We start from the raw sequence: 12,869 nt of genomic DNA, 5'->3' as shown, positions 1-12,869 counted from the left end.
CGAAACCCCAATGTTAAATGGAACATAAGTGTGTCCTGAACTCTAACCCTAACCCTAACCCTTACCCTATGGGCCCATTCACTCTAATGAATCTCATAGGCTATAATGGAGAATGGAAAAACATCCAAAATTTTTCCCCATCAAGAGTATACCATTCAGTGTGATATTAAAACTTCATGTTTCCCAACCCTAAACGAAACCCCAATGTTAAATGGAACATAAGTGTGTCCTGAACTCTAACCCTAACCCTAACCCTTACCCTATGGGCCCATTCACTCTAATGAATCTCATAGGCTATAATGGAGAATGGAAAAACATCCAAAATTTTTCCCCATCAAGAGTATACCATTCAGTGTGATATTAAAACTTCATGTTTCCCAACCCTAAACGAGACCCCAATGTTAAATGGAACATAAGTGTGTCCTGAACTCTAACCCTAACCCTTACCATATGGGCCCATTCACTCTAATGAATCTCATAGGCTATAATGGAGAATGGAAAAACATCCAAAATTTTTCCCCATCAAGAGTATACCATTCAGTGTGATATTAAAAATTCATCTTTCCCAACCCTAAACGAGACCCCAATGTTAAATGGAACATAAGTGTGTCCTGAACTCTAACCCTAACCCTAACCCTTACCATATGGGCCCATTCACTCTAATGAATCTCATAGGCTATAATGGAGAATGGAAAAACATCCAAAATTTTTCCCCATCAAGAGTATACTATTCAGTGTGATATTAAAAATTCATCTTTCCCAACCCTAAACGAGACCCCAATGTTAAATGGAACATAAGTGTGTCCTGAACTCTAACCCTAACCCTTACCCTATGGGCCCATTCACTCTAATGAATCTCATAGGCTATAATGGAGAATGGAAAAACATCCAAAATTTTTCCCCATCAAGAGTATACCATTCAGTGTGATATTAAAAATTCATCTTTCCCAACCCTAAACGAGACCCCAATGTTAAATGGAACATAAGTGTGTCCTGAACTCTGTGTCCTTTTCCCCTTACCCTATGGGCCCATTCACTCTATTGAATCTCATAGGCTATAATGGAGAATGGAAAAACATCCAAAATTTTTCCCCATCAAGAGTATACCATTCAGTGTGATATTAAAAATTCATCTTTCCCAACCCTAAACGAGACCCCAATGTTAAATGGAACATAAGTGTGTCCTGAACTCTAACCCTAACCCTTACCCTATGGGCCCATTCACTCTAATGAATCTCATAGGCTATAATGGTGAATGGAAAAACATCCAAATTTTTTCCACATCAAGAGTATACCATTCAGTGTGATATTAAAAATTCATCTTCCCAACCCTAAACCAGACCCCAATTTTAAATGGAACATAAGTGTGTCCTGAACTCTAACCCTAACCCTTACCCTATGGGCCCATTCACTCTAATGAATCTCATAGGCTATAATGGAGAATGGAAAAACATCCAAAATTTTTCCCCATCAAGAGTATACCATTCAGTTTGATATTAAAACTTCATCTTTCCCAACCCTAAACGAGACCCCAATGTTAAATGGAACATAAGTGTGTCCTGAACTCTAACCCTAACCCTTACCCGATGGGCCCATTCACTCTAATGAATCCCATAGGCTATAATGGAGAATGGAAAAACATCCAAAATTTTTCCCCATCAAGAGTATACCATTCAGTGTGATATTAAAAATTCATCTTTCCCAACCCTAAACGAAACCCCAATGTTAAATGGAACATAAGTGTGTCCTGAACTCTAACCCTAACCCTAACCCTTACCCTATGGGCCCATTCACTCTAATGAATCTCATAGGCTATAATGGAGAATGGAAAAACATCCAAAATTTTTCCCCATCAAGAGTATACCATTCAGTGTGATATTAAAACTTCATGTTTCCCAACCCTAAACGAGACCCCAATGTTAAATGGAACATAAGTGTGTCCTGAACTCTAACCCTAACCCTTACCCTATGGGCCCATTCACTCTAATGAATCTCATAGGCTATAATGGAGAATGGAAAAACATCCAAAATTTTTCCCCATCAAGAGTATACCATTCAGTGTGATATTAAAAATTCATCTTTCCCAACCCTAAACGAGACCCCAATGTTAAATGGAACATAAGTGTGTCCTGAACTCTAACCCTAACCCTAACCCTTACCATATGGGCCCATTCACTCTAATGAATCTCATAGGCTATAATGGAGAATGGAAAAACATCCAAAATTTTTCCCCATCAAGAGTATACTATTCAGTGTGATATTAAAAATTCATCTTTCCCAACCCTAAACGAGACCCCAATGTTAAATGGAACATAAGTGTGTCCTGAACTCTAACCCTAACCCTTACCCTATGGGCCCATTCACTCTAATGAATCTCATAGGCTATAATGGAGAATGGAAAAACATCCAAAATTTTTCCCCATCAAGAGTATACCATTCAGTGTGATATTAAAAATTCATCTTTCCCAACCCTAAACGAGACCCCAATGTTAAATGGAACATAAGTGTGTCCTGAACTCTAACCCTAACCCTTACCCTATGGGCCCATTCAGTCTAATGAATCTCATAGGCTATAATGGAGAATGGAAAAACATCCAAAATTTTTCCCCATCAAGAGTATACCATTCAGTGTGATATTAAAAATTCATCTTTCCCAACCCTAAACGAGACCCCAATGTTAAATGGAACATAAGTGTGTCCTGAACCCTAACCCTAACCCTTACCCTATGGGCCCATTCACTCTAATGAATCTCATAGGCTATAATGGAGAATGGAAAAACATCCAAAAATTTTCCCCATCAAGAGTATACCATTCAGTGTGATATTAAAAATTCATCTTTCCCAACCCTAAACGAGACCCCAATGTTAAATGGAACATAAGTGTGTCCTGAACTCTAACCCTAACCCTAACACTTACCCTATGGGCCCATTCACTCTAATGAATCTCATAGGCTATAATGGAGAATGGAAAAACATCCAAAAATTTTCCCCATCAAGAGTATACCATTCAGTGTGATATTAAAAATTCATCTTTCCCAACCCTAAACGAGACCCCAATGTTAAATGGAACATAAGTGTGTCCTGAACTCTAACCCTAACCCTAACCCTTACCCTATGGGCCCATTCACTCTAATGAATCTCATAGGCTATAATGGAGAATGGAAAAACATCCAAAATTTTTCCCCATCAAGAGTATACCATTCAGTGTGATATTAAAAATTCATCTTTCCCAACCCTAAACGAGACCCCAATGTTAAATGGAACATAAGTGTGTCCTGAACTCTGTGTCCTTTTCCCCTTACCCTATGGGCCCATTCACTCTATTGAATCTCATAGGCTATAATGGAGAATGGAAAAACATCCAAAATTTTTCCCCATCAAGAGTATACCATTCAGTGTGATATTAAAAATTCATCTTTCCCAACCCTAAACGAGACCCCAATGTTAAATGGAACATAAGTGTGTCCTGAACTCTAACCCTAACCCTTACCCTATGGGCCCATTCACTCTAATGAATCTCATAGGCTATAATGGTGAATGGAAAAACATCCAAATTTTTTCCACATCAAGAGTATACCATTCAGTGTGATATTAAAAATTCATCTTCCCAACCCTAAACCAGACCCCAATTTTAAATGGAACATAAGTGTGTCCTGAACTCTAACCCTAACCCTTACCCTATGGGCCCATTCACTCTAATGAATCTCATAGGCTATAATGGAGAATGGAAAAACATCCAAAATTTTTCCCCATCAAGAGTATACCATTCAGTTTGATATTAAAACTTCATCTTTCCCAACCCTAAACGAGACCCCAATGTTAAATGGAACATAAGTGTGTCCTGAACTCTAACCCTAACCCTTACCCGATGGGCCCATTCACTCTAATGAATCCCATAGGCTATAATGGAGAATGGAAAAACATCCAAAATTTTTCCCCATCAAGAGTATACCATTCAGTGTGATATTAAAAATTCATCTTTCCCAACCCTAAACGAAACCCCAATGTTAAATGGAACATAAGTGTGTCCTGAACTCTAACCCTAACCCTAACCCTTACCCTATGGGCCCATTCACTCTAATGAATCTCATAGGCTATAATGGAGAATGGAAAAACATCCAAAATTTTTCCCCATCAAGAGTATACCATTCAGTGTGATATTAAAACTTCATGTTTCCCAACCCTAAACGAGACCCCAATGTTAAATGGAACATAAGTGTGTCCTGAACTCTAACCCTAACCCTTACCCTATGGGCCCATTCACTCTAATGAATCTCATAGGCTATAATGGAGAATGGAAAAACATCCAAAATTTTTCCCCATCAAGAGTATACCATTCAGTGTGATATTAAAAATTCATCTTTCCCAACCCTAAACGAGACCCCAATGTTAAATGGAACATAAGTGTGTCCTGAACTCTAACCCTAACCCTAACCCTTACCATATGGGCCCATTCACTCTAATGAATCTCATAGGCTATAATGGAGAATGGAAAAACATCCAAAATTTTTCCCCATCAAGAGTATACTATTCAGTGTGATATTAAAAATTCATCTTTCCCAACCCTAAACGAGACCCCAATGTTAAATGGAACATAAGTGTGTCCTGAACTCTAACCCTAACCCTTACCCTATGGGCCCATTCACTCTAATGAATCTCATAGGCTATAATGGAGAATGGAAAAACATCCAAAATTTTTCCCCATCAAGAGTATACCATTCAGTGTGATATTAAAAATTCATCTTTCCCAACCCTAAACGAGACCCCAATGTTAAATGGAACATAAGTGTGTCCTGAACTCTAACCCTAACCCTTACCCTATGGGCCCATTCAGTCTAATGAATCTCATAGGCTATAATGGAGAATGGAAAAACATCCAAAATTTTTCCCCATCAAGAGTATACCATTCAGTGTGATATTAAAAATTCATCTTTCCCAACCCTAAACGAGACCCCAATGTTAAATGGAACATAAGTGTGTCCTGAACTCTAACCCTAACCCTTACCCTATGGGCCCATTCACTCTAATGAATCCCATAGGCTATAATGGAGAATGGAAAAACATCCAAAATTTTTCCCCATCAAGAGTATACCATTCAGTGTGATATTAAAAATTCATCTTTCCCAACCCTAAACGAGACCCCAATGTTAAATGGAACATAAGTGTGTCCTGAACTCTAACCCTAACCCTAACCCTTACCCTATGGGCCCATTCACTCTAATGAATCTCATAGGCTATAATGGAGAATGGAAAAACATCCAAAATTTTTCCCCATCAAGAGTATACCATTCAGTGTGATATTAAAAATTCATCTTTCCCAACCCTAAACAAGACCCCAATGTTAAATGGAACATAAGTGTGTCCTGAACTCTAACCCTAACCCTAACCCTTACCCTATGGGCCCATTCACTCTAATGAATCTCATAGGCTATAATGGAGAATGGAAAAACATCCAAAATTTTTCCCCATCAAGAGTATACAATTCAGTTTGATATTAAAAATTCATCTTTCCCAACCCTAAACGAGACCCCAATGTTAAATGGAACATAAGTGTGTCCTGAACTCTAACCCTAACCCTAACCCTTACCCTATGGGCCCATTCACTCTAATGAATCTCATAGGCTATAATGGAGAATGGAAAAGCATCCAAATTTTTTCCACATCAAGAGTATACCATTCAGTGTGATATTAAAAATTCATCTTACCCAACCCTAAACCAGACCCCAATTTTAAATGGAACATAAGTGTGTCCTGAACTCTAACCCTAACCCTTACCCTATGGGCCCATTCACTCTATTGAATCTCATAGGCTATAATGGAGAATGGAAAAACATCCAAAATTTTTCCCCATCAAGAGTATACCATTCAGTGTGATACTAAAAATTCATCTTTCCCAACCCTAAACGAGACCCCAATGTTAAATGGAACATAAGTGTGTCCTGAACTCTAACCCTAACCCTAACCCTTACCCTATGGGCCCATTCACTCTAATGAATCTCATAGGCTATAATGGAGAATGGAAAAACATCCAAAAATTTTCCCCATCAAGAGTATACCATTCAGTGTGATATTAAAAATTCATCTTTCCCAACCCTAAACGAGACCCCAATGTTAAATGGAACATAAGTGTGTCCTGAACTCTAACCCTAACCCTAACACTTACCCTATGGGCCCATTCACTCTAATGAATCTCATAGGCTATAATGGAGAATGGAAAAACATCCAAAAATTTTCCCCATCAAGAGTATACCATTCAGTGTGATATTAAAAATTCATCTTTCCCAACCCTAAACGAGACCCCAATGTTAAATGGAACATAAGTGTGTCCTGAACTCTAACCCTAACCCTAACCCTTACCCTATGGGCCCATTCACTCTAATGAATCTCATAGGCTATAATGGAGAATGGAAAAACATCCAAAATTTTTCCCCATCAAGAGTATACCATTCAGTGTGATATTAAAAATTCATCTTTCCCAACCCTAAACGAGACCCCAATGTTAAATGGAACATAAGTGTGTCCTGAACTCTGTGTCCTTTTCCCCTTACCCTATGGGCCCATTCACTCTATTGAATCTCATAGGCTATAATGGAGAATGGAAAAACATCCAAAATTTTTCCCCATCAAGAGTATACCATTCAGTGTGATATTAAAAATTCATCTTTCCCAACCCTAAACGAGACCCCAATGTTAAATGGAACATAAGTGTGTCCTGAACTCTAACCCTAACCCTTACCATATGGGCCCATTCACTCTAATGAATCTCATAGGCTATAATGGTGAATGGAAAAACATCCAAATTTTTTCCACATCAAGAGTATACCATTCAGTGTGATATTAAAAATTCATCTTCCCAACCCTAAACCAGACCCCAATTTTAAATGGAACATAAGTGTGTCCTGAACTCTAACCCTAACCCTTACCCTATGGGCCCATTCACTCTAATGAATCTCATAGGCTATAATGGAGAATGGAAAAACATCCAAAATTTTTCCCCATCAAGAGTATACCATTCAGTTTGATATTAAAACTTCATCTTTCCCAACCCTAAACGAGACCCCAATGTTAAATGGAACATAAGTGTGTCCTGAACTCTAACCCTAACCCTTACCCGATGGGCCCATTCACTCTAATGAATCCCATAGGCTATAATGGAGAATGGAAAAACATCCAACATTTTTCCCCATCAAGAGTATACCATTCAGTGTGATATTAAAAATTCATCTTTCCCAACCCTAAACGAAACCCCAATGTTAAATGGAACATAAGTGTGTCCTGAACTCTAACCCTAACCCTAACCCTTACCCTATGGGCCCATTCACTCTAATGAATCTCATAGGCTATAATGGAGAATGGAAAAACATCCAAAATTTTTCCCCATCAAGAGTATACCATTCAGTGTGATATTAAAACTTCATGTTTCCCAACCCTAAACGAGACCCCAATGTTAAATGGAACATAAGTGTGTCCTGAACTCTAACCCTAACCCTTACCCTATGGGCCCATTCACTCTAATGAATCTCATAGGCTATAATGGAGAATGGAAAAACATCCAAAATTTTTCCCCATCAAGAGTATACCATTCAGTGTGATATTAAAAATTCATCTTTCCCAACCCTAAACGAGACCCCAATGTTAAATGGAACATAAGTGTGTCCTGAACTCTAACCCTAACCCTAACCCTTACCATATGGGCCCATTCACTCTAATGAATCTCATAGGCTATAATGGAGAATGGAAAAACATCCAAAATTTTTCCCCATCAAGAGTATACTATTCAGTGTGATATTAAAAATTCATCTTTCCCAACCCTAAACGAGACCCCAATGTTAAATGGAACATAAGTGTGTCCTGAACTCTAACCCTAACCCTTACCCTATGGGCCCATTCACTCTAATGAATCTCATAGGCTATAATGGAGAATGGAAAAACATCCAAAAATTTTCCCCATCAAGAGTATACCATTCAGTGTGATATTAAAAATTCATCTTTCCCAACCCTAAACGAGACCCCAATGTTAAATGGAACATAAGTGTGTCCTGAACTCTAACCCTAACCCTTACCCTATGGGCCCATTCAGTCTAATGAATCTCATAGGCTATAATGGAGAATGGAAAAACATCCAAAATTTTTCCCCATCAAGAGTATACCATTCAGTGTGATATTAAAAATTCATCTTTCCCAACCCTAAACGAGACCCCAATGTTAAATGGAACATAAGTGTGTCCTGAACTCTAACCCTAACCCTTACCCTATGGGCCCATTCACTCTAATGAATCCCATAGGCTATAATGGAGAATGGAAAAACATCCAAAATTTTTCCCCATCAAGAGTATACCATTCAGTGTGATATTAAAAATTCATCTTTCCCAACCCTAAACGAGACCCCAATGTTAAATGGAACATAAGTGTGTCCTGAACTCTAACCCTAACCCTAACCCTTACCCTATGGGCCCATTCACTCTAATGAATCTCATAGGCTATAATGGAGAATGGAAAAACATCCAAAATTTTTCCCCATCAAGAGTATACCATTCAGTGTGATATTAAAAATTCATCTTTCCCAACCCTAAACAAGACCCCAATGTTAAATGGAACATAAGTGTGTCCTGAACTCTAACCCTAACCCTAACCCTTACCCTATGGGCCCATTCACTCTAATGAATCTCATAGGCTATAATGGAGAATGGAAAAACATCCAAAATTTTTCCCCATCAAGAGTATACAATTCAGTTTGATATTAAAAATTCATCTTTCCCAACCCTAAACGAGACCCCAATGTTAAATGGAACATAAGTGTGTCCTGAACTCTAACCCTAACCCTAACCCTTACCCTATGGGCCCATTCACTCTAATGAATCTCATAGGCTATAATGGAGAATGGAAAAGCATCCAAATTTTTTCCACATCAAGAGTATACCATTCAGTGTGATATTAAAAATTCATCTTACCCAACCCTAAACCAGACCCCAATTTTAAATGGAACATAAGTGTGTCCTGAACTCTAACCCTAACCCTTACCCTATGGGCCCATTCACTCTATTGAATCTCATAGGCTATAATGGAGAATGGAAAAACATCCAAAATTTTTCCCCATCAAGAGTATACCATTCAGTGTGATACTAAAAATTCATCTTTCCCAACCCTAAACGAGACCCCAATGTTAAATGGAACATAAGTGTGTCCTGAACTCTAACCCTAACCCTAACCCTTACCCTATGGGCCCATTCACTCTAATGAATCTCATAGGCTATAATGGAGAATGGAAAAACATCCAAAAATTTTCCCCATCAAGAGTATACCATTCAGTGTGATATTAAAAATTCATCTTTCCCAACCCTAAACGAGACCCCAATGTTAAATGGAACATAAGTGTGTCCTGAACTCTAACCCTAACCCTAACACTTACCCTATGGGCCCATTCACTCTAATGAATCTCATAGGCTATAATGGAGAATGGAAAAACATCCAAAAATTTTCCCCATCAAGAGTATACCATTCAGTGTGATATTAAAAATTCATCTTTCCCAACCCTAAACGAGACCCCAATGTTAAATGGAACATAAGTGTGTCCTGAACTCTAACCCTAACCCTAACCCTTACCCTATGGGCCCATTCACTCTAATGAATCTCATAGGCTATAATGGAGAATGGAAAAACATCCAAAATTTTTCCCCATCAAGAGTATACCATTCAGTGTGATATTAAAAATTCATCTTTCCCAACCCTAAACGAGACCCCAATGTTAAATGGAACATAAGTGTGTCCTGAACTCTGTGTCCTTTTCCCCTTACCCTATGGGCCCATTCACTCTATTGAATCTCATAGGCTATAATGGAGAATGGAAAAACATCCAAAATTTTTCCCCATCAAGAGTATACCATTCAGTGTGATATTAAAAATTCATCTTTCCCAACCCTAAACGAGACCCCAATGTTAAATGGAACATAAGTGTGTCCTGAACTCTAACCCTAACCCTTACCATATGGGCCCATTCACTCTAATGAATCTCATAGGCTATAATGGTGAATGGAAAAACATCCAAATTTTTTCCACATCAAGAGTATACCATTCAGTGTGATATTAAAAATTCATCTTCCCAACCCTAAACCAGACCCCAATTTTAAATGGAACATAAGTGTGTCCTGAACTCTAACCCTAACCCTTACCCTATGGGCCCATTCACTCTAATGAATCTCATAGGCTATAATGGAGAATGGAAAAACATCCAAAATTTTTCCCCATCAAGAGTATACCATTCAGTTTGACATTAAAACTTCATCTTTCCCAACCCTAAACGAGACCCCAATGTTAAATGGAACATAAGTGTGTCCTGAACTCTAACCCTAACCCTTACCCTATGGGCCCATTCACTCTAATGAATCCCATAGGCTATAATGGAGAATGGAAAAACATCCAAAATTTTTCCCCATCAAGAGTATACCATTCAGTGTGATATTAAAAATTCATCTTTCCCAACACTAAACGAAACCCCAATGTTAAATGGAACATAAGTGTGTCCCGAACTCTAACCCTAACCCTAACCCTTACCCTATGGGCCCATTAACTCTAATGAATCTCATAGGCTATAATGGAGAATGGAAAAACATCCAAAATTTTTCCCCATCAAGAGTATACCATTCAGTGTGATATTAAAACTTCATGTTTCCCAACCCTAAATGAGACCCCAATGTTAAATGGAACATAAGTGTGTCCTGAACTCTAACCCTAACCCTTACCCTATGGGCCCATTCACTCTAATGAATCTCATAGGCTATAATGGAGAATGGAAAAACATCCAAAATTTTTCCCCATCAAGAGTATACCATTCAGTGTGATATTAAAAATTCATCTTTCCCAACCCTAAACGAGACCCCAATGTTAAATGGAACATAAGTGTGTCCTGAACTCTAACCCTAACCCTAACCCTTACCATATGGGCCCATTCACTCTAATGAATCTCATAGGCTATAATGGAGAATGGAAAAACATCCAAAATTTTTCCCCATCAAGAGTATACTATTCAGTGTGATATTAAAAATTCATCTTTCCCAACCCTAAACGAGACCCCAATGTTAAATGGAACATAAGTGTGTCCTGAACTCTAACCCTAACCCTTACCCTATGGGCCCATTCACTCTAATGAATCTCATAGGCTATAATGGAGAATGGAAAAACATCCAAAATTTTTCCCCATCAAGAGTATACCATTCAGTGTGATATTAAAAATTCATCTTTCCCAACCCTAAACGAGACCCCAATGTTAAATGGAACATAAGTGTGTCCTGAACTCTAACCCTAACCCTTACCCTATGGGCCCATTCAGTCTAATGAATCTCATAGGCTATAATGGAGAATGGAAAAACATCCAAAATTTTTCCCCATCAAGAGTATACCATTCAGTGTGATATTAAAAATTCATCTTTCCCAACCCTAAACGAGACCCCAATGTTAAATGGAACATAAGTGTGTCCTAAACTCTAACCCTAACCCTAACCCTTACCCTATGGGCCCATTCACTCTAATGAATCTCATAGGCTATAATGGAGAATGGAAAAACATCCAAAATTTTTCCCCATCAAGAGTATACCATTCAGTGTGATATTAAAAATTCATCTTTCCCAACCCTAAACGAGACCCCAATGTAAAATGGAACATAAGTGTGTCCTGAACTCTAACCCTAACCCTAATCCTTACCATATGGGCCCATTCACTCTAATGAATCTCATAGGCTATAATGGAGAATGGAAAAACATCCAAATTTTTTCCACATCAAGAGTATACCATTCAGTGTGATATTAAAACTTCATCTTACCCAACCCTAAACCAGACCCCAATTTTAAATGGAACATAAGTGTGTCCTGAACTCTAACCCTAACCCTTACCCTATGGGCCCCTTCACTCTAATGAATCTCATAGGCTATAATGGAGAATGGAAAAACATCCAAAATTTTTCCCCATCAAGAGTATACCATTCAGTGTGATATTAAAACTTCATCTTTCCCAACCCTAAACGAGACCCCAATGTTAAATGGAACATAAGTGTGTCCTGAACTCTAACCCTAACCCTTACCCTATGGGCCCATTCACTCTAATGAATCCCATAGGCTATAATGGAGAATGGAAAAACATCCAAAATTTTTCCCCATCAAGAGTATACCATTCAGTGTGATATTAAAAATTCATCTTTCCCAACCCTAAACGAAACCCCAATGTTAAATGGAACATAAGTGTGTCCTGAACTCTAACCCTAACCCTAACCCTTACCCTATGGGCCCATTCACTCTAATGAATCTCATAGGCTATAATGGAGAATGGAAAAACATCCAAAATTTTTCCCCATCAAGAGTATACCATTCAGTGTGATATTAAAAATTCATCTTTCCCAACCCTAAACGAGACCCCAATGTTAAATGGAACATAAGTGTGTCCTGAACTCTAACCCTAACCCTAACCCTTACCATATGGGCCCATTCACTCTAATGAATCTCATAGGCTATAATGGAGAATGGAAAAGCATCCAAATTTTTTCCACATCAAGAGTATACCATTCAGTGTGATATTAAAAATTCATCTTACCCAACCCTAAACCAGACCCCAATTTTAAATGGAACATAAGTGTGTCCTGAACTCTAACCCTAACCCTTACCCTATGGGCCCATTCACTCTATTGAATCTCATAGGCTATAATGGAGAATGGAAAAACATCCAAAATTTTTCCCCATCAAGAGTATACCATTCAGTGTGATATTAAAAATTCATCTTTCCCAACCCTAAACGAGACCCCAATGTTAAATGGAACATAAGTGTGTCCTGAACTCTAACCCTAACCCTTACCCTATGGGCCCATTCACTCTAATGAATCTCAT

General features: G+C 38.3%; 1 protein-coding gene across 1 annotated transcript in view; it reads left to right on the top strand.

Annotated features, from left to right (window-relative positions):
- Window positions 1–12,869, top strand: part of LOC132586416 (carcinoembryonic antigen-related cell adhesion molecule 8-like) — a 256,268-nt gene that overhangs the window by 197,980 nt on the left and 45,419 nt on the right. The gene's annotated exons all lie outside the window — the stretch shown is intronic.

Source organism: Heteronotia binoei, chromosome 17 (assembly GCF_032191835.1).
Source record: "Heteronotia binoei isolate CCM8104 ecotype False Entrance Well chromosome 17, APGP_CSIRO_Hbin_v1, whole genome shotgun sequence".
Lineage (NCBI taxonomy): Eukaryota > Metazoa > Chordata > Lepidosauria > Squamata > Gekkonidae > Heteronotia > Heteronotia binoei.
The sequence above is the reverse complement of the archived record's forward strand: the minus strand, read 5'-3'. Positions and strand labels throughout refer to the sequence as shown.